Raw genomic sequence first — 21,246 nt, 5'->3', positions numbered from 1 at the left:
AGTGACAAAGTTGACAGTTGGGGTGAGTAATGGGCAGTAGGGTAGTGCGGGGGAGAGAATTGGGAAGGAGAAAAGAAGGCTACCATGTGAGAATTTGGATTCGAGTTTTATTTGATATCAAAATCAATTTTATTAGGAAGCGTCTGAGATTTTAATATAAAATAATATATGGATATATTAAAAGGATGTAGCCTACAGTTGCAATTTGTAGCCACATAAAGTGAATCGAGAGGGAATATCGTTATCGTTATTAATTTCTCTCTATTTTTGTGTCAGTCATGTAACCGTGCACTTATTCTAGCTTCTAGTATTTTTATGTACGTCATTGATTGCGAAATTTGACCCTAATTCCAGGGAATTTTATATTACTAGTGTAATTTTTTCTTTTTGTCACTTTGTACGCATAGAATTAAGGGAAAAGAGTTTGATATACCCCTCAACTTTGTCATTTAGAGCTGATATACCCCTTGTTATAAAAGTGGCTCATATATGCCCTTACCGTTATACAAACGGCTCATATATACCCCTGCCGTTATAAAATGGCTCACATATACCCTTCATTTAACGGAAGTTAAAAAATTAGTTTTATATTTATATTTATTACTTCTAATTTTTTTTAAAAATTATTTAGTAATATATATGATTCTTCTATCAAAGTTCAAGGTATATTTTAATTTTTTTCATACATAAATTATTTTTTGACTTCTTTTATTATAACTATTTGAGTTTCTTATTCTTATTTTATTTTTTTTCTTACATTCCTTAGTTTAAAGAAAAAAAATTAAACTATTTTTTTGTGTGTATTGTAATTTAATTTCGTATTCGAAGAAAAAAATTGGTCATCTACAATAAGTTTTACTAGAATATTAGTGAAACATAAATAAATTTGATTATCAAAATAATAATCATAAATTAGTCATTGAAACAAAAAAGTCAAAAAAGTATGTTTGACGAGGATTAAATTTACTCATATAGGATTATATTTTTTAGAAAAAAATAATAAAAATTTAGATTAAAATTATTTTTTTTCATTTCCGTTAGAGGAAAAGGGTATATGTGAGTCATTTGTTTACAAGTAGGGGTATATATGAGCCAATTTCATAACAAGGGGTATATCAGCTCTAAATGACAAAGTTGAGGGGTATATCAGACCCTTTTCCCTATAATTAATAATATCTTTTTACTTAATATTAAAATTAAGTAATAAAAATAATAGATATTAGTAGAATGGAAACTATAATAATATAATAATCGAGCTATAAAAAATAATAAATTGCAATATAAATTGAAGGATAAAAATCTACGAGAGTAATACTAAGATTACTAATATGATCAAACAACAAGATAACAGATTATCACATACTAACTTTCTACCCTAATTTATATTCTCCATACTCTTCTATCTAAAATCACATTATCTTAATTCTTGAATGTACTTACCTCTACCTTTCATACAACTATCTATATACCTCTACTTTTATTAATTATGTTTTCTATTGCCTACATTAAAATATGTTTGTGAAGTTGTAATTTTATGTGAAAAATAAGACCATCATGTTGTTGCCATCTTGAAAATTATTCTGAAAAGATTTTTTTCCCTGAATCTCAGGAATCACAATAACTAAATATATATTCTTCTCTTTTCTAAGCAATATATCAAATCATCAATATCTACACTTGTTATCCTGAGATATGCCTTTGACACCGTCCAAGGGATACACCACTAACTTTCTTAACACCCCAAGTGGATTTGTTTTTATAACATGAAATAAAACAAATAATAACTTTTGAAGGTGGGTACTCTATTGAAAATTTCACAAAATTTGATAAGCTAAAAGCGATTTTGAAATCCAAAGTTGTAATATTGTAGTTTGATTGGAAACACGTTATTTCAGAATTAGTTATTCTGAAATAGTTATTTTGGTATAACTTATTTTATCATGTATATGAAATAACTTATTCCACCACTATGATATAAATGATGGATAAGTTGTCTCAAACATGATAACTAAACAAGACATCAATTCCTTTTATCCCGTGACATAAATGATGGATAAGTTGTCTCAAACATGGCAACCAAATAAGACATCAATTCCTTTTATCACGTGACTTTTTTTGTTCCAACACTATTTATTCTTATACCTCACACCAAACGACCTCGTTAATTTTAGGGCAACTTTCACATATAGCAAACACAAAATTCAAATTTAATAGCAAAGTTTGCATAATTGTGTTCCATAGCAATATTTTAAATGTATAATTCGCTATACATATACAACTGAAAGTTGTGCCCATTTCGCTATATATATATGTACAAAGAAGCAATTGTATAATTCGTTGGTTCATCTTTAGATTTGTATACAATTGAATCGAATTATATAAAACGAGAAAGAGAGAAATTATATACAATTTGAATATGTATAAAACGAGAAAGAGAGAAAGGCAAAAGAGACTTGGGCAGGGAATATATATTGAATCGAATTGTATGAAACGAGAAAGAGAGAAATTATAATCGAATTGTATAAAACGAAAAAGAGAGAATCGCAAAAGAGACTTGGGCAGGAAAATATTTGTATTGTATAATTATAAGTGTATAGGACGAAGATATATGTATTTGTATGTATATATACAATTTTCTCTCGCTTTATATAAACAGAAACGCAATTTATACAATTATATTGTATAAAGCGAGAGAGGCAAGCGACACTGACAAACAGTTTGCTAAGGAACACAAATAAATCAAACTGTTTGCTAAGGAACACAAATAAATCAAACGATATCTACTATATTTGTTTTACATTATTAATTTGTTATTCTATATAATCATCCCTTAATTTTACGCGATCAGTCAAATAGATGAAAATTGGGTTTGTCGAAGCTGAGCCCAAAAGCTATATATTGGAACCTCTAAAGATATAGGCTAGAAAGCCCATCAACTTAGGGCCTGTTTCTTGTATGGTAGAAATGATATTGGCAAAATTATCTGAGATAGTAGTATCTTTTATAAGGCCGAACTCATAAATAAATTTCTAAACTTGTTAGGTTTTTCTCTATAGGTATTTCAACTATGTTATTTTCCTATTAAATCATTAAAACACCCATAATTTGTTCCTTTTAAACATTGGTGGCTGATTTTGATCGGCTTTTCTATTGTAAATGCCTTCAATTTTATTCGTATAGTAATGATTTTGATTGAAGGAATGAAGACAAATTATGTATTAGTCTCATTTGTTTTTTAACGTGTTCAAATGACTTGAAGTAAAACAAAATTATTCTCGAACAGTTTCACTATCAATTGAACTAATGAGTTCTTGAACAACATATGTATCTTCTATCAATATCCCTCATAAAGTCTGGTTCCGCATCAGTCAACGGTGTTTAAAAGAAACAAATTATGGGTTGTTCAATGATTCAATAGGAAAATAGCATTGTTGAGGTAGCTGAGGGAAAAAAACCTAACAAGTTAAGGGATCTGCTTATGTATTTGATGTTTTTTATAATGATATTTTAAAATAATTATATAATTTATCAATAATAGAATTTTGAGATATATATTTTGCAAAAATATTATTCATGAATTTTGCCAATAATATTGTTCACTTACCATTTTTATCTCTTTCTTTTATGGAAATATTTTGTTAATTCGTCATGCAATTTCAAATTTGTTTCTAGGAAACTGATTCTAAATGTCAAATTAAGGAGTAAATTGATAGTAAAGGCAAAACTAAATTCATTTCTTAAATTTAGTTAAATCATATTTGCCTACAATGTTGTTGAGCTTTTCAACTCAAATAGTAACAAAATCATATCTTTCCTAGTCTCTGACATTTATTAGGAGTATTTTTTCCTTCTATTTTACCTCAAGTACTATTAGTCTATTACTATTTCGAAAATAAAATAATTATCTTAAAGTCCTTTAAAAAAATTACTTTAGAATTATAAGTTGTGTTGACTCATAATGTAGTTATTAAAAATCTAAAAAATTAAGTGTTCTAATTCTCATATTTTAATCGCCTGATTATAAATTGAGACGGATAGAGTAACCGGATAAGCTATCATTTTCTCATAATTATGGCTGCCAACAGATATGCCTTTGATAGTTGATGTGCATTTAATTGAACAAGCGTTGCATGATCTCAAGTGAGTCAAATATGAACTCAAAGTAGTGGTGGTGAATTGAGCTCAATGAGATAAGAGCAACATCGATAGTGATGATACAAATATTTATCTTGTATTCTTCCATATACAATATATCTTTTTTTTCGAGTATTTTCTTGTGGCCACACGATTTTTGAAGGCCATTATTCTTAACAAAAGTTTGAAGTGACAGTACTTGTCAAAGAAAGTGGAAATTAACTAGTTTTGGATCATGTTCCAGACTTGTGAAATGTCAATGTAACTTATTTTTTCTATTTTTATAAAGGGAGCTTGTTTATGTCATTTTTACAAAACTTGTTTTGCAATTGAAAATATATTCTAGCTTTTTTAATCAACAGATTATATATACCCTTTAAGTTATATTTCAATGTTCAAAATTACTTTTTTCATCAAATTATTGGATTAAAAGTTCTAATCTTATTAACGGAAGTTGTTGAATGTCATGTGGATGCCACATTGTACACCAATAGGGTTTTACTACCACATATTGGCATGAAACTCTTTTCCTTTTAGTCTATGTGGCATCATTGTGACATTTAACAACTTTCGTTAATAAGAAGGACACTTGTGACCCAATAATTTGACGGAAAGGGTAATTTTAAGCCGAAATATAATTTAAGAGTAAATATAAACTATTTCGAATAATTCAAAAGTATTTTTTACCCTTTTTCGTTCTGTATAAGTAAGAACACTAATATATGAAGTGTGAATCTGAATAAGATGATTTAATATCAATTATACATGTATAAAATAATTTTAAAACGGGATTACGTGATTTAACTATATGATATACGTACGAATTCAAAGCCAAAACGGTAACTTTTCCCCTCAAACAAACATAAACGGTATATCAAAAAAAAAAAAGAGCAAAATCGCTCTTCAGAGAGCTATATCTTTCAAACAAAATTAACAACTGTTAACGCGTCGATTAAAATCGCTGTTGGGACTGCAATTTTGCCAAAAGAATTTTTTATTTTTTTTAAAAAATATACTGAAATCGCTGCCCATATAGCGTTTTACCTCAAACATTTTTTTTTTGAAAAACTGAAATCTCTTTAAACTTTTTATTTTGTTTTAAGAAACTATAATCGTTGTCAGCTATTTCCCTCAATTCTTTTTTTAATTGTTGCCTATTGATTTATAAAAGAAAAATTCAAATAAATTTGACATGGTTTTCCCTTCCATTGTAATGAATCTCATTGTATTTTGTCACCTTGTTGATCCATGAGAACTGCAAATTGCCAACACTACAGGCACAATAAAAAGAAAACATATTGAGGAAAATCGTTGCGCAAGCAGCGATTTCAATTTTTTTTAAAAAATAAAGAAATTGAGAAAAATCGCTGCTCATGCAGCAATTTCAATTCTATTTATTTTTGATAAAATCGCTATTTCAGTAGCAATTTTAATCTTTGTTCAAAAGACATCGCTCCCTCGAAAGCATTTTGCCCTTTTGGTTTGAATTTTTTTCCTATATTGTTTTTTCTATTTTAGGAAAAAAAATACCATTTTGACTTTGGACTCTTATATGTACCTCATAGGTTTCGTCAAATAGTTGGACAAAATGACAAAACAAATATGGGGAATTGGGCATGCATATATATATATGTCAAATGCATGTATTTTCAAATTGCTCTGTCAAGATGAAACATTGAGCCATCAATGCCCCAAAGTGAACAACTTCCGTTAATAAGAAGGGCATTTGCGACCCAATAATTTGACAAAAAGAGTAGTTTTGAGCTGAAATACAATTTAAGAGTAAATATAAACTATTTCGAATAATTCAAGAGTATTTTTTACCCTTTTTCGTTCTGTATAAGTAGACCAATAATATATGAAGTGTGAATCTGAATAAGATGATTTAACATCTATTATACATGTATAAAATAATTTTAAACGGGAATATGTGATTTAACTATATGTTATACGTACGAATCCAAAGCCAAAACGGTAACTTTTTCCCTAAAATAAATATAAACGGTATATCAAAAAAAAATTAAACCAAAAAGGCAAAATCGCTCTTCAGAGAGCGATATCTTTCGAACAAAATTAATAACTATTAACGTGTCGATTAAAATCGTTGTCGGGACTGCAATTTCGCCAAAAGATTTTTTTTTAAAAAAAAAATATTCGCTGCTAATATAGCGTTTTACCTCAAACATTTTCTTTTTGAAAAACTGAAATCTCTTTAAACTTTTTATTTTGTTTTAAGAAACTATAATCGTTGTCAGCTATTTCCCTCAATTCTTTTTTTAATTGTTGCCTATTGATTTATAAAAGAAAAATTCAAATAAATTTGACATGGTTTTCCCTTCCATTGTAATGAATCTCATTGTATTTTGTCACCTTGTTGATCCATGAGAACTGCAAATTGCCAACACTACAGGCACAATAAAAAGAAAACATATTGAGGAAAATCGTTGCGCAAGTAGCGATTTCAGTTTTTCAAAAAAAAATAAAGAAATTGAGAAAAATCGCTGCTCATACAACAATTTCAATTTTATTTATTTTTGATAAAGTCGCTATTTCAGTAGCGATTTTAATCCTTGTTCGAAAGACATTGCTCCCTCGAGAGAATTTTGCCCTTTTGGTTTAAATTTTTTTTATATATTATTTATATCTATTTTAGGAAAAAAAATACCGTTTTGACTTTGGACTCTTATATGTACCTCATAGGTTTTGTCAAATAGTTGGACAAAATGACAAAACAAATATGGGGAATTGGGCATGCATATGTATATGTCAAATACATGTATTTTCAAATTGGTCTGTCAAGATGAAACATTGAGCCATCAATGCCCCAAAGTGAACAAACAAGTGATATTATTTGTGTGGGATAAGAGTTCATTATGGGTCTCTTTCACTTTAATTATTAAATTAAATCGGTGGGCATTATTATATATGTGGATCTCTTGGCTGAGAATATAAGGACCACAACACATACCTTAAAATTAATATGTATATCTACCATCGTTTCTCATTTATTTTGTTGCATTCATGTCTCCCCATGTATTATATACTAATCTCAAATCTTAAATAAAAGATCGAACAACATTTTGTCTCAAGTAATTATACTTAATACATATACCAGTCAAAATATAATGAACACAAGTTAAATTATTTGAATTTACGTAATATTAAGTAAGTTCTTGAAAAACGAATACAAATTAAATGGAGACGATCAAATAAGATATATGATAGAAATTTTTGCGGTACATATTCTCATACCTGCGTGTGGGCCTAAATTCAGATGCGTTGTTCGGTACACATCATTTTGGGCCCTACTTAGTAGATGAAGAACTAGATTTCATGGCCCGTTTAAGCTGTCAACAGCCCATTTTGGAAAATCCAACAGCCTGGGCCTGGCCCAGATTCTTGATCTTCCATATGTAACATGGAAAAATGGTAAAACATTCAGATATAGTAACAAATAAAATCGATAACGAAACGAGGAGTAACACAATTTGGATACATTAATATGTAGCTCGGATACACTATAACATAAGCCGGATACATAATATGTATTTCCGATACATAATATGTAGCTTGGATACATTAAAAAACTAGCTCATATACGTTATAAAATAAACTGAATAAATAATATGTAGCTCGGGTACATTATATACTGACTCGAATACGTTAAAGAAATAAGGGATTTTAGAGGTGCTTTAGAAATAGAAGGGAATATTGGATATAAGATAAACATAAGACGTGTATTTTAATAGTTTTTCCAAATTTATATGCAAAGGACTCTGACGATACAATTATACAAAGGAAAATAAACTGAGAGAGGTATTGGTAATTTAATTTTTGTTATGTTTGACGTGATCAAAAAGGATATAGTTAGGAACTCACTATTTTATCACTAAAATTTTTCATTCAAAAATGTTGTTGTGACTATTTTCGTAGATATTTAATTAAATCTTTGAGAAATGAAAAAATAGTAATGTTTTCACATGGAATAATTAAGAAGTTTCTCACTATTTCAATGAGATCTACCGTACATCTTTTGATAAAAAAAATAAATGAAAAAATCATATTTTATAACACAAAAATTTTCGTATTGGATTGAGGAATGGGGTGAATGTGATAGAAGAAGGAATGTTAGTTATGCAATATAGTTGATTTTTTCCTCATTTAGTCTCCTTTTCACAATTAATGTATGTTGAGTTCGTGTACATATATACTTACTGGACCAACCCATTTTGATTTAGACAGTTAGGACCATGTCCACAAACGATGAATATAATCCACCAATTATAATAATTTTTAGGTAGTCTATTAAAAGCCTAAATGCATTCCTGCCTTTCTACTTCAATATCTAGAGATAGTAGAAATCTATGCTTGTCATACATAAATATGTTGTCAAAACATAAAGTTTCTCTACTCAATGTTTGTCCATTCAAAAGGCGTAATCAATTTTTCATTGTTTCTCGTTCGGTATTCGGAATCTATATTGGAGGTCTGACTAAATTTGGATGACTCATTGGGGGTGACCTCCCAACAAGATTTTCTCAGAGCCATCGCTCGAACCCGAAACCTCTGATTAAGGGTCACACTCCTATCAATGCACCACAACCCATGTTGGTAAGGCGTAACCGATTTGATAAACAACAAAACACACACACGACGATGGGTGAGTTTTGGCAAGGTGGAGTTGAAAAATTAGCAGATTAATTACGGGAAAGAAAATATTTATCGAAAATATTTTTTTTTCTCTCGACACTTATAATACATATTGCAGAGAATGGGTTGGTCCAGAAATACATATAATACAAGTTTTGTTGATAAATAATACATTTATCGTACATTTATAATATATTGTGTCAATTTCTTATCCAACAAGCCTAATATATTTTTAAACATTCGTGATACATTTTTATTGCATGAATAGTTCACTTTTAATACAAGGGCAAATTAATGTATATTGTTAGTTAAATTTATTTTTTAATCCATGAACTATAATAATCCATGTATTATCAAAATCATAGTCTAATATTTTTATCTAAAATTTAGAAATTTTAATACGATAAATTATTTATTGGACACATCACATCAGTTAACTAAAATTCATTTTTTTTTCTATGCTTTTGTCACCCAATCAAGATTGGGTCTGTTTGCCAAATATCTTACCGTGACTTTTAGGAGATATATTCATGTTCGACATATATCTAACTCAATAGAATTAGGTGAAATACCTAACGATAAATTCGAAATTATAATTTCCTAAAACAAAATATATATCTCTACATAAGTAATGGTCATGTCCTGATGAATCATGCAATTTATTAATAATGGCTAAAATATAAAAATAAAAATATTTCTTTCTTCTAAGTAATATATATACTTCAATTTTCAATAGTAATACTTATTAGTAAAAAAAAAAGGGGGGGGGGGTTAATATATATTTTTGAATTATTTAAAATGAGTCATTTTCTTTTATTTGTTATTAAGTTTTTGGTTTATAAAAATGTCTTCACTATTATATTTGACAAAATAATTTCACTAAAAATGGTTCAATTTTATCCTTGAATTATTGAGAAAATAGTTGGGCTTTAGGTCAGACCTGAATTTTAATTTTGGATGCTAATTAGTAGACATTCTAAGCTATGAATGATACATTTTTATAATTTCTTTGTCCCAACGTCAACCAACACATGCAATGATAATACTGTGGCTGAAGATTCCCCTTATAGTGCTTTTAATTTGATTAAACTAGATTAGTGATACTTAATAAGAACACATTAATTTAATTGACAATTTGATTTCAAGTTTTAATATTAAAAAATTACGGACTATTCTGACTAGTTGTTCCCTTCCCCTCCCAACCCAAAAATAAAAATAATTTTATAATTTTACAAAAGAATATTAAGTGAAGTGACATTATTGGACCAAGTCATATATCCAATTAACGTTTTTGGTTTTGACTTGTTTCACATTTTTGGAAAATTAATATATAAATATAACCCTTAACTTGGCGTCAATTGATAACTATGACTCTTAATTTTAGATGTGGTAGGCACTTAATTTTGTATAAAATTGAATAAATTGACACGTTCGTCCTATATGACACCCTAAATGAAAATTTTGTGTCCTACATGGCGTCCTATATGTATCATGTCATGTAGGACGTGTGTGTTTACTTGTTTAATTTTATACAAGTTTAAGTGTCTACTTGTGTACATTCAAAGTTAAGGGATAGTTGTCAACTGACGCCGAGTTAAGGGTCATATATTTACGTATTATGCCGAAAAAAGAATGTCACTTTATCATAATTAGAAATATTTGAACATTAAATACTGTTTGAGTGAAATGATTCTCAACTATACCGATAAGAATTATTTTAGATCACAAATTTCAATTTATTTCTTTTTATACACAATATCAAATTAAATGATGCTATATAGAATGAGTCGAAAAGTATAATATTTTAATAAAAACTGAACCATAAGGTGCATAACTAGCACATCTTTTTGCAAATTAAAGTTATTCCAAACAACCAAAAAGTAAAAAATTATCAGCACTTTGAGAAAGAAAACAAAATGTCAGTAACTCAGAAAACATTGTACGAAGGTCAGTCTTTACTTCATAAAATAACTACAAGAGAAACAAATAGTTGTAGAATTTCTTTCGATCGACAAACAATTCAAAAATCATTTCACCAACTACTGACACAACACAAATGAATATTTATTTAATATAATCTAGATTATAATTTTTTTTAATCATATCTCTGTATAAAAAAGTTTTTTTCACGTTTAATGGGGCAAGGGATGACAATAGGACGATTAGATTGGTTAAGAACTTGCTTCCTCCCGGGGGGCGTTTGGTAGGCTGTATTAAAATAAATAATCCATGTATTTGATGTGATATAATTTAATACTGTGTTTGATAGGAATGTGAGCCTATATATAACTAATTCATGGATTAGTTAATACATCTTACATGGTATTATGTGATGTATTATAACTTTCCATTTGGAGGTATTAGCTCTAGTACCATGGGATTATTCTAGATAAAGACAAAAATACCCCTCAAATCCTTTTAATATTTTATTTATTTTTTTGATTTTATATTTTATATTTTATATTTATACTAATAAAGTTATTTAAATAAATTAGCTTACAAATTTTATTATTTAGATATAATTTTTTGTTTCTAAAATATGAATTACTTAATCTATTTATTATTAATATAAAATATTATAATCCGACTAATATGTTAATGTTGATGTATGAATTTAAGAACAATTCATAAGTAAAATATTGTCTCTTAATGAAAGTTCATTAAACATTACACAAGTAGTCTAAAACAAGAGTGTGTGTATATATATATATACACACACATCTCGAATATAAAAATAGTTTAATTTATTTTTCTATATTTATTTTATATTTTTATTTTATTTTATGATAAAGAGTTTTTTAAAATTTATTGATACAAAACAAAGTTCAATAAATTTTCTCTATAATCATTATAGTTGTGTGACCTTTTGAGTTATTAACTCTAATTTATTAAAATGACAATTATTTACTCTCAAATAATTTAAGTGAGAAAATAGTGAACATGACAATAAAAATTTTATTCTCCTAACTAGTTAAAAATGTTACAAAAAAATAATATTTTCCGTTAATTATCTATTTTGACTCAATTACATGAAATACAAAATCTCATAATAACTCTAGGGTATAATTGGAAAGTTTTTTTTTTAAAAGCTTTTAAACCACACACAAAATTAGATAAGAAACAATGAACCAAACACTTGATAAAAATAATCCCTACATTATTAATCCCTGCATTGTTAATCCCTGCATTGCTAATCCCTACATTACTAATCCCTGCATTATTCATTTTTGTACCAAACAACCCCTTAGTTGTTTCCCTGTCCTGCCTTGTTAAGGCTATGCCTTATCCTGTCCTGCCCCAATTGTTATCTCTGACTCAAAATTGAAGACACTAACACCTTGTTTGGATGGTTTTGCTTGTTGTGTTGTATTGTATTGTTGGTATGGTGTTTGTTTTGATTATTATTTAATAGAATTTTATTATAACGTGTCGTTTAAATTTACTATTAGGTGACAACGAAAAAATCTATTTTATGTAACGATTAATTTAGTGTGATCGTGTTGTTATCTTAATATTTTTTTTCTTATTCCGTCTTTATTATATTTCATCTTTTATCTTATCTTTTTCATAGTACAGTATAAGCTTTATAGAAAGGGCCGGACTACAAAAAATAATTTAAGCGGTATTAATGAAAATATAATGTTAGTTAAAAAATAAAATAAATTAATGAATGTACTGATATTGCATTATAAGAAATTTCAAATTTGCTGCAGCAAAATCTTCACGATCTAACTTTAGTACTCTTAGACTTTTCTCTTTCAGAATAAAATAATCTAATAACTCTGATCAAATTATTAAGTCTAAATCTCCACCTAAGATGAACACATTCCTTAAAAGAAAAAATCTCTTTAATTGCTATATACTTATTAACTTCACCTTTCATGCACTGTACAATATTTATATTAAATTAAAAGTGACTATTAAGATTCTTCACAAGAATAAAGATAATTTAACAACTTATATATATAATAATAATTTTCACTCTATTTACGTACACATATAGTACAATTTTCAATAAGGAGAGTTGAATTGAGCCCCAAGAGCTATCCACAAATTAATCAGAAATGAAATTGTTGGCTTGTGTGATTTTGACTCTGCCTCATCTACTTCAAAGAAAGTGTGTTGTTATTCAATTGTGGCTTGGAAGAGTCATGAATTAATTAATATAATTTTGTATATGTTAGGTTAGAAAGAAACAAGAGAGCATGGGGTTGGGGAGGAGATGTTGATTGAACAAAGGGCACATCTAGGGTTTAGAGATGTTTTCCATCTCTTTGAGATGTGACTTGTCTCTAAGTCATTACCATGACCTAAAAAGCTTATAAATGATTGATATTCATCTGTCTTGTAACATAAATTTTGACACAACATATATGCTATACCCCACCCAACCCAACCCCCCAAAAACTTTCATGCATAGTAACTACTCCATTTCTTTTCTAGTTGAGTTTGGACAAATGTTTCATTTCTTTTTGCTAGGAAAAAAGACATGCAGTAGTTTATTTATTATGTTGTGGTGTTTGACTGGACTTGAAGTTTAACACAGAAAAAACGATTTTGAAACTTGTGATTTAAATATGTCATTTCAATTCTGAGATAAATTAAAAAGAAAAATATGTTACATGAAAGGGAAGGAAGAGATTGTTATTTTACCAAAGGTGATCATATTCATAGTTTAGCAAGTATAGCTATGATAGTTTAATTTATCTTACATCTCTTTTAATTTGATGGAGTCAAATGTATGCTTTAATATTGATAAAAAAAATTCATTCTTCTTCACATACGTGCTTGATTAATTGTTTGGTCAATGGAATATCAACTCAGCAAATTAATAGTACGTACATGAGCTTTAAATTTCGTGTCAGGTCATGTTATGATCAAAAGACAAATTAGGAGGGACCTAATAAGAAGTAGGAACTTGACCTAAATGGTTTTACAATTTAATTTGGATAAAAAAGAATTTTAAAAAATGGATGATGATTCATTTTTATTTTTTAAAAAAGAGTTTAAGAATTACCATGATGTTGTTAGGAGAATAGGAGGTGAAAAGCAAGATATAGACATATCAATTTATGTAATACAACAATAACTTATTCGCGATATATTTTTGCTTATGAAATTTAGGAAAAATCTGATATACGGGTGTATGCAGATTTTATGCTTATTTGTATGGAATAGAGAATTAAGAAATTATTTGTGATAAGACTCTCGACTCAACAAATTATTTTCAAATATAAAAGTTTGAAAGAGAAACAAGATTAATGTTAAGATGAAGAAAAGGAAGTATAGTCAACATGAATATTAAAGAGAATTCAATTATGTATTACGATGCCATCTTCATTCAATGTCAATACAATGTAACACCAAATTAAGGGAGGGTAAAAAGAAAAAATGAATTGCATCAAAGTACTTAAAATTGAAATTACAAATATTAAATAATTGACTAGTATATATCACCTATTAATTAAATCATAGTTTCAGTACGTGATAAGTGTGTGTTGCCTCCAACATGTACCCCATTGAATATTATTAGTTACTATTACTATATGGAATCAAATTGACAATAAATTATATATTGATTCATGTAAATATATAGACAGAGAAAATTATATATATTTTTTGGAGAGACAAAATGACGCTATCTGTCTGCTAGCAGTGTAATTTATGTTTATTAGAAATTCACCTTTTTCATCTTCACATTTCTATATTTTTCACATGTATATGAAGATTTATATCATTTTCTTCTATTTTGCTTTGTTCTTTTTACTATTTTAATATATCTGATAACAAATATACATAGATTTGAATATATTTGATGTGAAATTTTTAGTTAATGAGAAATATGTAATTTTTTTCAAATCAAACTAAAAACTCACCTAAATTGACGAATGATTATTGTGATGAAAAAGAAAAAGGAACACATGGATAAAGTTGCAAATGACAGTACATTATAATCAAGTCCTACATGAATAAAAAAACTAAAAAAAAAGTCCAACATGAATTAATTGAACCATAGATTTGAATAAGAAAATATTCTCTTTTTCATTTTTATTTAGTTTTTTAGTTTATAAATGTCAATATTTTACATTGGTGAGTTGATTGATCATGGCTCCTTATTGGACCACTACTAGCTCACTTCAGGTTTCATTGTTACCTTAATCATTACATTTCCCCTCCTAATCTTTTTCTTTCTTTCTTATTTTCATTGTTTTTAAAAATAAATTCAATAAAAAACTTCCCATCTACTTACTTGACATAAATTAAAAGATTCTTTTTTTTTAAAAAAAAAAAGATAAATCATTAGGGTATCATAATAATTGGTACTAACATTTACATATCTCTAATAAAATACATAATTTTAAGAATTACGGATTTTTTAAGTAAGTTTATTTTTGTAAATTGATAGTCTAAAAGAATCCTTATGATATTAGATTAAAAAAAACAAAATAATCTTTTAGATAGATTTAGAATAATTCTTTACATATACTTCTAAGCCATTTCGAGTATGTAAGTTTATAAAAAATAAACACTTTTGGTCTTTTAGAAAAATACTTAATAAATTTATCTATTATTTTTAAAGCAAATTTACCACTGTAAAGTGTCTAGTGAGTAGTGACTTTTTATTAAACATAATAAATATCAATAGAAATAAATATAAATAGTGAGATGGATCTTATCTTAATAATCCTAATAAATTTTATCAATTAGATTTAACCAGATCATATAAAAAAAATAGAATTTAGTGGGAATTCATAATTGAAGGCAGTTTTTGCTATTTTAATCTATTTTTTAGAATCTACAATGGCGGTGCCCTTCAATTAAGGTTTAACTTTTGCAATTTTTTGTGTTTAGTCCTAGATTTTATGTGTTGCTATTTTTAGAAATTGATCCAAATTTTGTATAATTATCTTTATTATTAATTTTTAAGGGTTCCGCTCAACTTTAACAGACTAGTTATATTCGTTACATAAATATTGAATATAATAGTATTGATAAAATTTTTAACAATCTTTATTATATATCTATTTATTATTAATAAAAATTATTTTTGTGATAATGATTATATTAAAATATTTGAGAGTTTAACTACTTTTATTTGAACTTATCCCTATACTAGAGACCATTTTTGGCATTTTATCCTAGACCGCATAGAATATCAAATAACCGCTCATAAGAGAAACTAAAAAGTACAGCAGATTATTTATTTCAACAGATTATAATGATAAAGTACCTTTTTATACATATTATTATAATCAATATTTCCTACATCCATCTTTAAAGATTCATATTTGATTTAGTCTATTTATTGAAAACAAATGAGTAAAATGATAACTTTAATATATTATTCTTACTAAATTACGTATAAGTTATCTAATTGGTGGAAAATTTATATTAATATTTAATAATAAGAGTATGTTAGAATCAGTAGTTAGTTAATAGTAGTAGTGTTAATAGTAGTAGTAGTACTATTAATTACTGTTTCATTTTATTCATTAGTCTATTAACTAGTCTGTTAATACTGTTCATTCCATTAGTAGTTAGTTAACTCAGATTCTGTTAAATAATTATGAGTTGTCAATATTGTATCACATATCCTAACTATAAATATACTAGTTGAGGATCACATTTTGTAAGTGAATGCAATTAATTACATCAATAAAATTCTCTCTTCTTTTATTCACGTTTTCTGTTCATCAATGAACTGATGAGCTTGTTTTACAGTTTTCACATGGTATCAGAGAATTGAACAAATCGATGCTGGTTGTGTATAATCAAAGCTATTAGACGATTTTAGAGTCTTCTTCTTCATCTATTCTTGTTCAAACATTCATCAATGACGATTCCCAAAATTGATCAAAATAATCCTCTGTACATTGGACCATCAGATGCTTCAGGAGCTGTGTTGATTCCCATAAAATTGACTGGATCTGAGAATTATGGGATCTGGAGCAAGTCGATGAGGATTGCATTATTGGGGAAGAGAAAATTTGGTTTCGTAACTGGAGCTTGTACTAAAGAATTGTACAAGGATAAGTATCATGAACAATGGGAAACATGTAATGCAATTGTATTTTCATGGATAATGCATATTGTTAGTGAAGATTTACTTAGTGGAATTGTGTATGCAACTACTGCTTTTTCAGTTAGTACTGATCTAAAGGAAAGGTTTGATAAGGTGAACAGAATGAGGATCTATCAATTACATAGGGAAATAAACACTCTTACTCAAGGTACGGATTCTGTATCACACTACTTCACTAAATTGAAAACATTATGGAGTGAATATGATGTTGTGATACCAAGCCCTAGATGTATGTGTCCTCAATCAAAAGATTATGCTGATCAAGTACATCAACAAAGATTAATTCAATTTTTTAGTGATCTGAATGACTCATATGATCAAACTCGTAGACAGATCCTGTTGAAAGAAGTGACACCTTCTATTAGTCAGGCCTATGTTATAGTCATTGAAGATGAGATTCAACACTTGTCAATTTTTGTTAATGCAGTAGACAAACTAGAATCAATAGCACTGGATGTAGGCAAAAATCAAGAAAAAGAGTATTATAAAGGAAAGAAGTGTGACTTTTGTCATTTCACTGGCCATACTAAGGAAAACTGTTACAAGTTGATCGGATATCCAGAAGAGTGGAAGCAAAGAAAGAAGTCAGGATCAGGCTATGGCAACACACGCAATGCATCAAGCTCCACTAATGGTGGAGGTTATGGTAGACAATCTTTTGCTAATTATCTGAATTTGAGAAATGCAGGAAATTCTAGTGACTATGGTGGACAACACTCAGCAAACAATGCATCTGATAATCATTATGATCATTCTCAAGGACCTTCCACTAGACAAGTTGAAAGTAGGGCCTTCTTAGCAAAAGGTCATCTATTCACAGGTCATGAGTACAAGCAGATAATGAACATGTTGAACAAAGAAGGGCAGGACACTAAGCAGGTCAATATGGCAGGTGTAACTACTTGTTTGTTGTCAAATGACTTTACTCAGGACTGGATCATAGACTCAGGTGTAACTCATCACATTATAGTAGACAGATACTCATTAACAAAGAGTCAGGAATTAGCTAAATCACACAAGAACCAGGTACATTTACCTACAGGGGAAAAGGTAGATATTAGTCATATTGGAGAGACATTTATATTTGATAACAAGACTGTGAAGAATGTCTTACATGTTCCAAACTTCAAATTCAGACTGTTGTCAGCCTCAAAAATTACAAGAGAGTTGTCCTGTTTTGTATCATTCTATCCTGATTTTTATGTCTTTCAGGACCTCTTCAGTGGCAAGGTGAAAGGGATTGGTAAAGAAGATGGAGGTTTGTATATGTTCAAGGGTAAGGTTCCAACACAGCACAAGCAAGAAATTTCATGTCAGGAGAAAGTAATGACTGCACAATCAATGTTAGATGATGTAAATCTGTGGCATAAGAGGCTTGGGCACCCTTATGCACAAGTCTTGAAGTCTTTGAAACTAGTTCACAACAATAAAGACAGTGAAGTACTTTCTAAATGCTCCATTTGTCCATTTGCTAAGCAAACTAGACTTGTTTTTCCTATTAATAGCTCTAGAGCATCTGTAAGTTTTGCTGTTGTTCACATGGATGTTTGGGGTCCTTATAAGGTCCTTACTATGGATAAGAAACACTATTTTCTAACAATTGTAGATGACTATAGTAGGTTTGTATGGACTTACATGTTGCAATTTAAATCAGAAACTATTGTGGCCATCAAAAGTTTCTTGTTAATGGTCAAGACTCAATTTGATTCTCATGTTAACATTGTGAGGTCGGATTATGGTACTAAATTCTTTAATTCTCAATGCACAAAGTTGTTCCAAGAACTAGGTGTTTTGCATCAAAGTAGTTGTCCTCACACACCTCAACAACATGGTGTGGTAGAGAGGAAACACAGACATATTCTCAACACTGCTAGAGCTATTAGATTTCAATCACACTTGCCTATTAGATTTTGGGGATATTGTATTAACACTGTTGTTTACTTAATGAATAGACTACCTTCATGTGTCATTGATAACAAAAGCCCTTATGAAATGCTTCATAACAAATAACCCTCACTCTTACATTTAAGGACTTTCGGATGCCTTTGTCATGCCTTAGTTTTACCAAAGGTAGATAAATTTGTAGAAAGGTCATTTCCTGCTATTGTAATAGGATATTTAGAACTTCAAAAGGGTTATATACTGCTGGACATCAAAAACAACAAGATTTCTGTACACAAGGATGTGATTTTTCAGGAGGATATTTTTCCATTTGCAATGGTGACATCTCAGTCACAACCACCAAATACTGTTCATGATTCTCCATTACAGCTGGATAAGAATTGTGATTCAAATGTTGAAAATGCTGAAGACCTTCATATTAATGACACTGTTGTGATAGACAGTGGAAGTGCTTAAAGTGATAGTGAAGTTCAAGAAGAAACCACACTTGAGAGTTCTTTATTACAAAATGGTTCTGATGATACTATACAGATCCTCCTATTAGAAGGACTACAAGAATTACTAAGGAACCTACCTGGCTGAAAGACTATGCTACTAATAGCAAGAAGCAAAGCAGTATTAGGCATCCTTTGATTAGTTCTCTATGCTATGACAAACTGGCACCATCTTATAAAGGATATTTGGGCAGAATGTCTGATTATGTGGAACCCAAACATTTCAAACAGGCTGTAAAGGATGTTAGGCGGATACATGCTATGACACAAGAGATACAGGCTCTTGAAGATAACAAAACTTGGATGATAGTTGACCTACCACTTGCGATGCATATAGTGGGATCAAAATGGGTGTATAAGGTTAAATATAAAGCAAATGGGGAGGTGGAAAGATTCAAGGCCAGGCTAGTGGCCAAAGGCTATAGTCAGCAGGAAGGACAAGATTATCATGACACTTTTTTCCCAGTTGCCAAAATTGTAACAGTCAGATGTGTAATTGCTTTGACAGTATCCAAGGGTTGGAACCTATATCAGATTGATGTATATAATGCATTCCTCCAAGGTGATCTGGATGAGGAGGTATACATGGAAATGCCTGAAGGTTTCAGAAAGCCATGTGAGACAAAGGTGTGCAAGTTGCTTAAGTCCTTGTATGGGCTTAAACAAGCCTCTGGACAATGGAATTTGAAGCTCATCAATGCCTTATTGACTGCTGGTTTCATTCATAGGGCACATGATTACTCTTTTTTTATCCTAAAAAAGGATGAAGGACTTGTCATTATTTTAGTTTATGTTGATTATTCGTCGATCACAGGCAACAATGAACAGATGATTACAGAAGCCAAGGAGAAGCTACATCAGCAGTTCAAGTTAAAAGATCTAGGTGAACTAAAATACTTCTTAGGGGTTGAAGTGTTAAGGTCTTCCAAGGGAGTTATTTTCAATCAAAGGAAATATATTTTAGAACTCATTTCAGATGCAGGGCTCACTGGTGCCAAGCCTGCTCCCACTCCTCTTGAATCAAACTTGAGACTTACTTCAGTAGAATATGATTTAGTGAATGGAGTTATTGGAGATGAGGTTCTTCATGATATTACATCTTACCAGAGATTGGTTGGAAAGCTTCTTTATGCCAACATCACAAGACCTGATATTAGCTATGCAGTACAAACTCTTATGCAATTTATGCAGTCTCCTAAAAGGTCACATTGGGAGGCAGCTATAAGGGTAGTTCGATACTTAAAAGGTACAGTGGGTCAAGGTGTTTGGTTACAAGCTAAACCTGCAACTATGCTAACTAGTTGGTGTGATTCAGATTGGGCTAGTTGTCCAAATACTAGAAGATCTGTTCCAGGATTTGTGGTAAAGTTTGGTGACTCTTTAGTATCTTGAAAATCTAAGAAGCAACACACTGTCTTTAGAAGCTCAGCTGAAGCTGAATAAAGAAGCATGGCTTTAGCTGTGTCTGAAATTACTTGGTTGTTGGGCTTATTTACTGAGTTGGGGGTACCAATTCAAGTGTCTATAAATTTTTTTAGTGATAGTAAATCAGCTATTCAGTTCGCTGCTAATCCAATTTTCCATGAGCGAACAAAACACATATAGAAATTGATTGTCACTTCATCAGAGACAAGATCAAAGCAGGGGTGATTGAGACTGTGCATGTTCCTACTCAGCATCAAGTTGTTGGTCTATTGACAAAAGGATTAACTCAAGCTCAACATTTTCATCTTCTCAGCAAGCTTGGTGTGCTTAATATCATGCACCCTTCAGCTTGAGGGTGTGTGTTAGAATCAGTAGTTAGTTAATAGTAGTAGTATTAATAGTAGTAGTACTGTTAATTACTGTTTCATTTTATTCATTAGTCTGTTAACTAGTCTGTTAATACTGTTCATTCCATTAGTAGTTAGTTAACTCAGATTATGTTAAACAACTATGAGCTGTCAATATTGTATCACATATCCTAACAATAAATATACTAGT

The sequence above is a fragment of the Solanum pennellii genome, chromosome 6 (assembly GCF_001406875.1).
Source record: "Solanum pennellii chromosome 6, SPENNV200".
Taxonomy (NCBI): Eukaryota; Viridiplantae; Streptophyta; class Magnoliopsida; order Solanales; family Solanaceae; genus Solanum; species Solanum pennellii.
Note: the sequence above shows the minus strand (reverse complement) of the source record.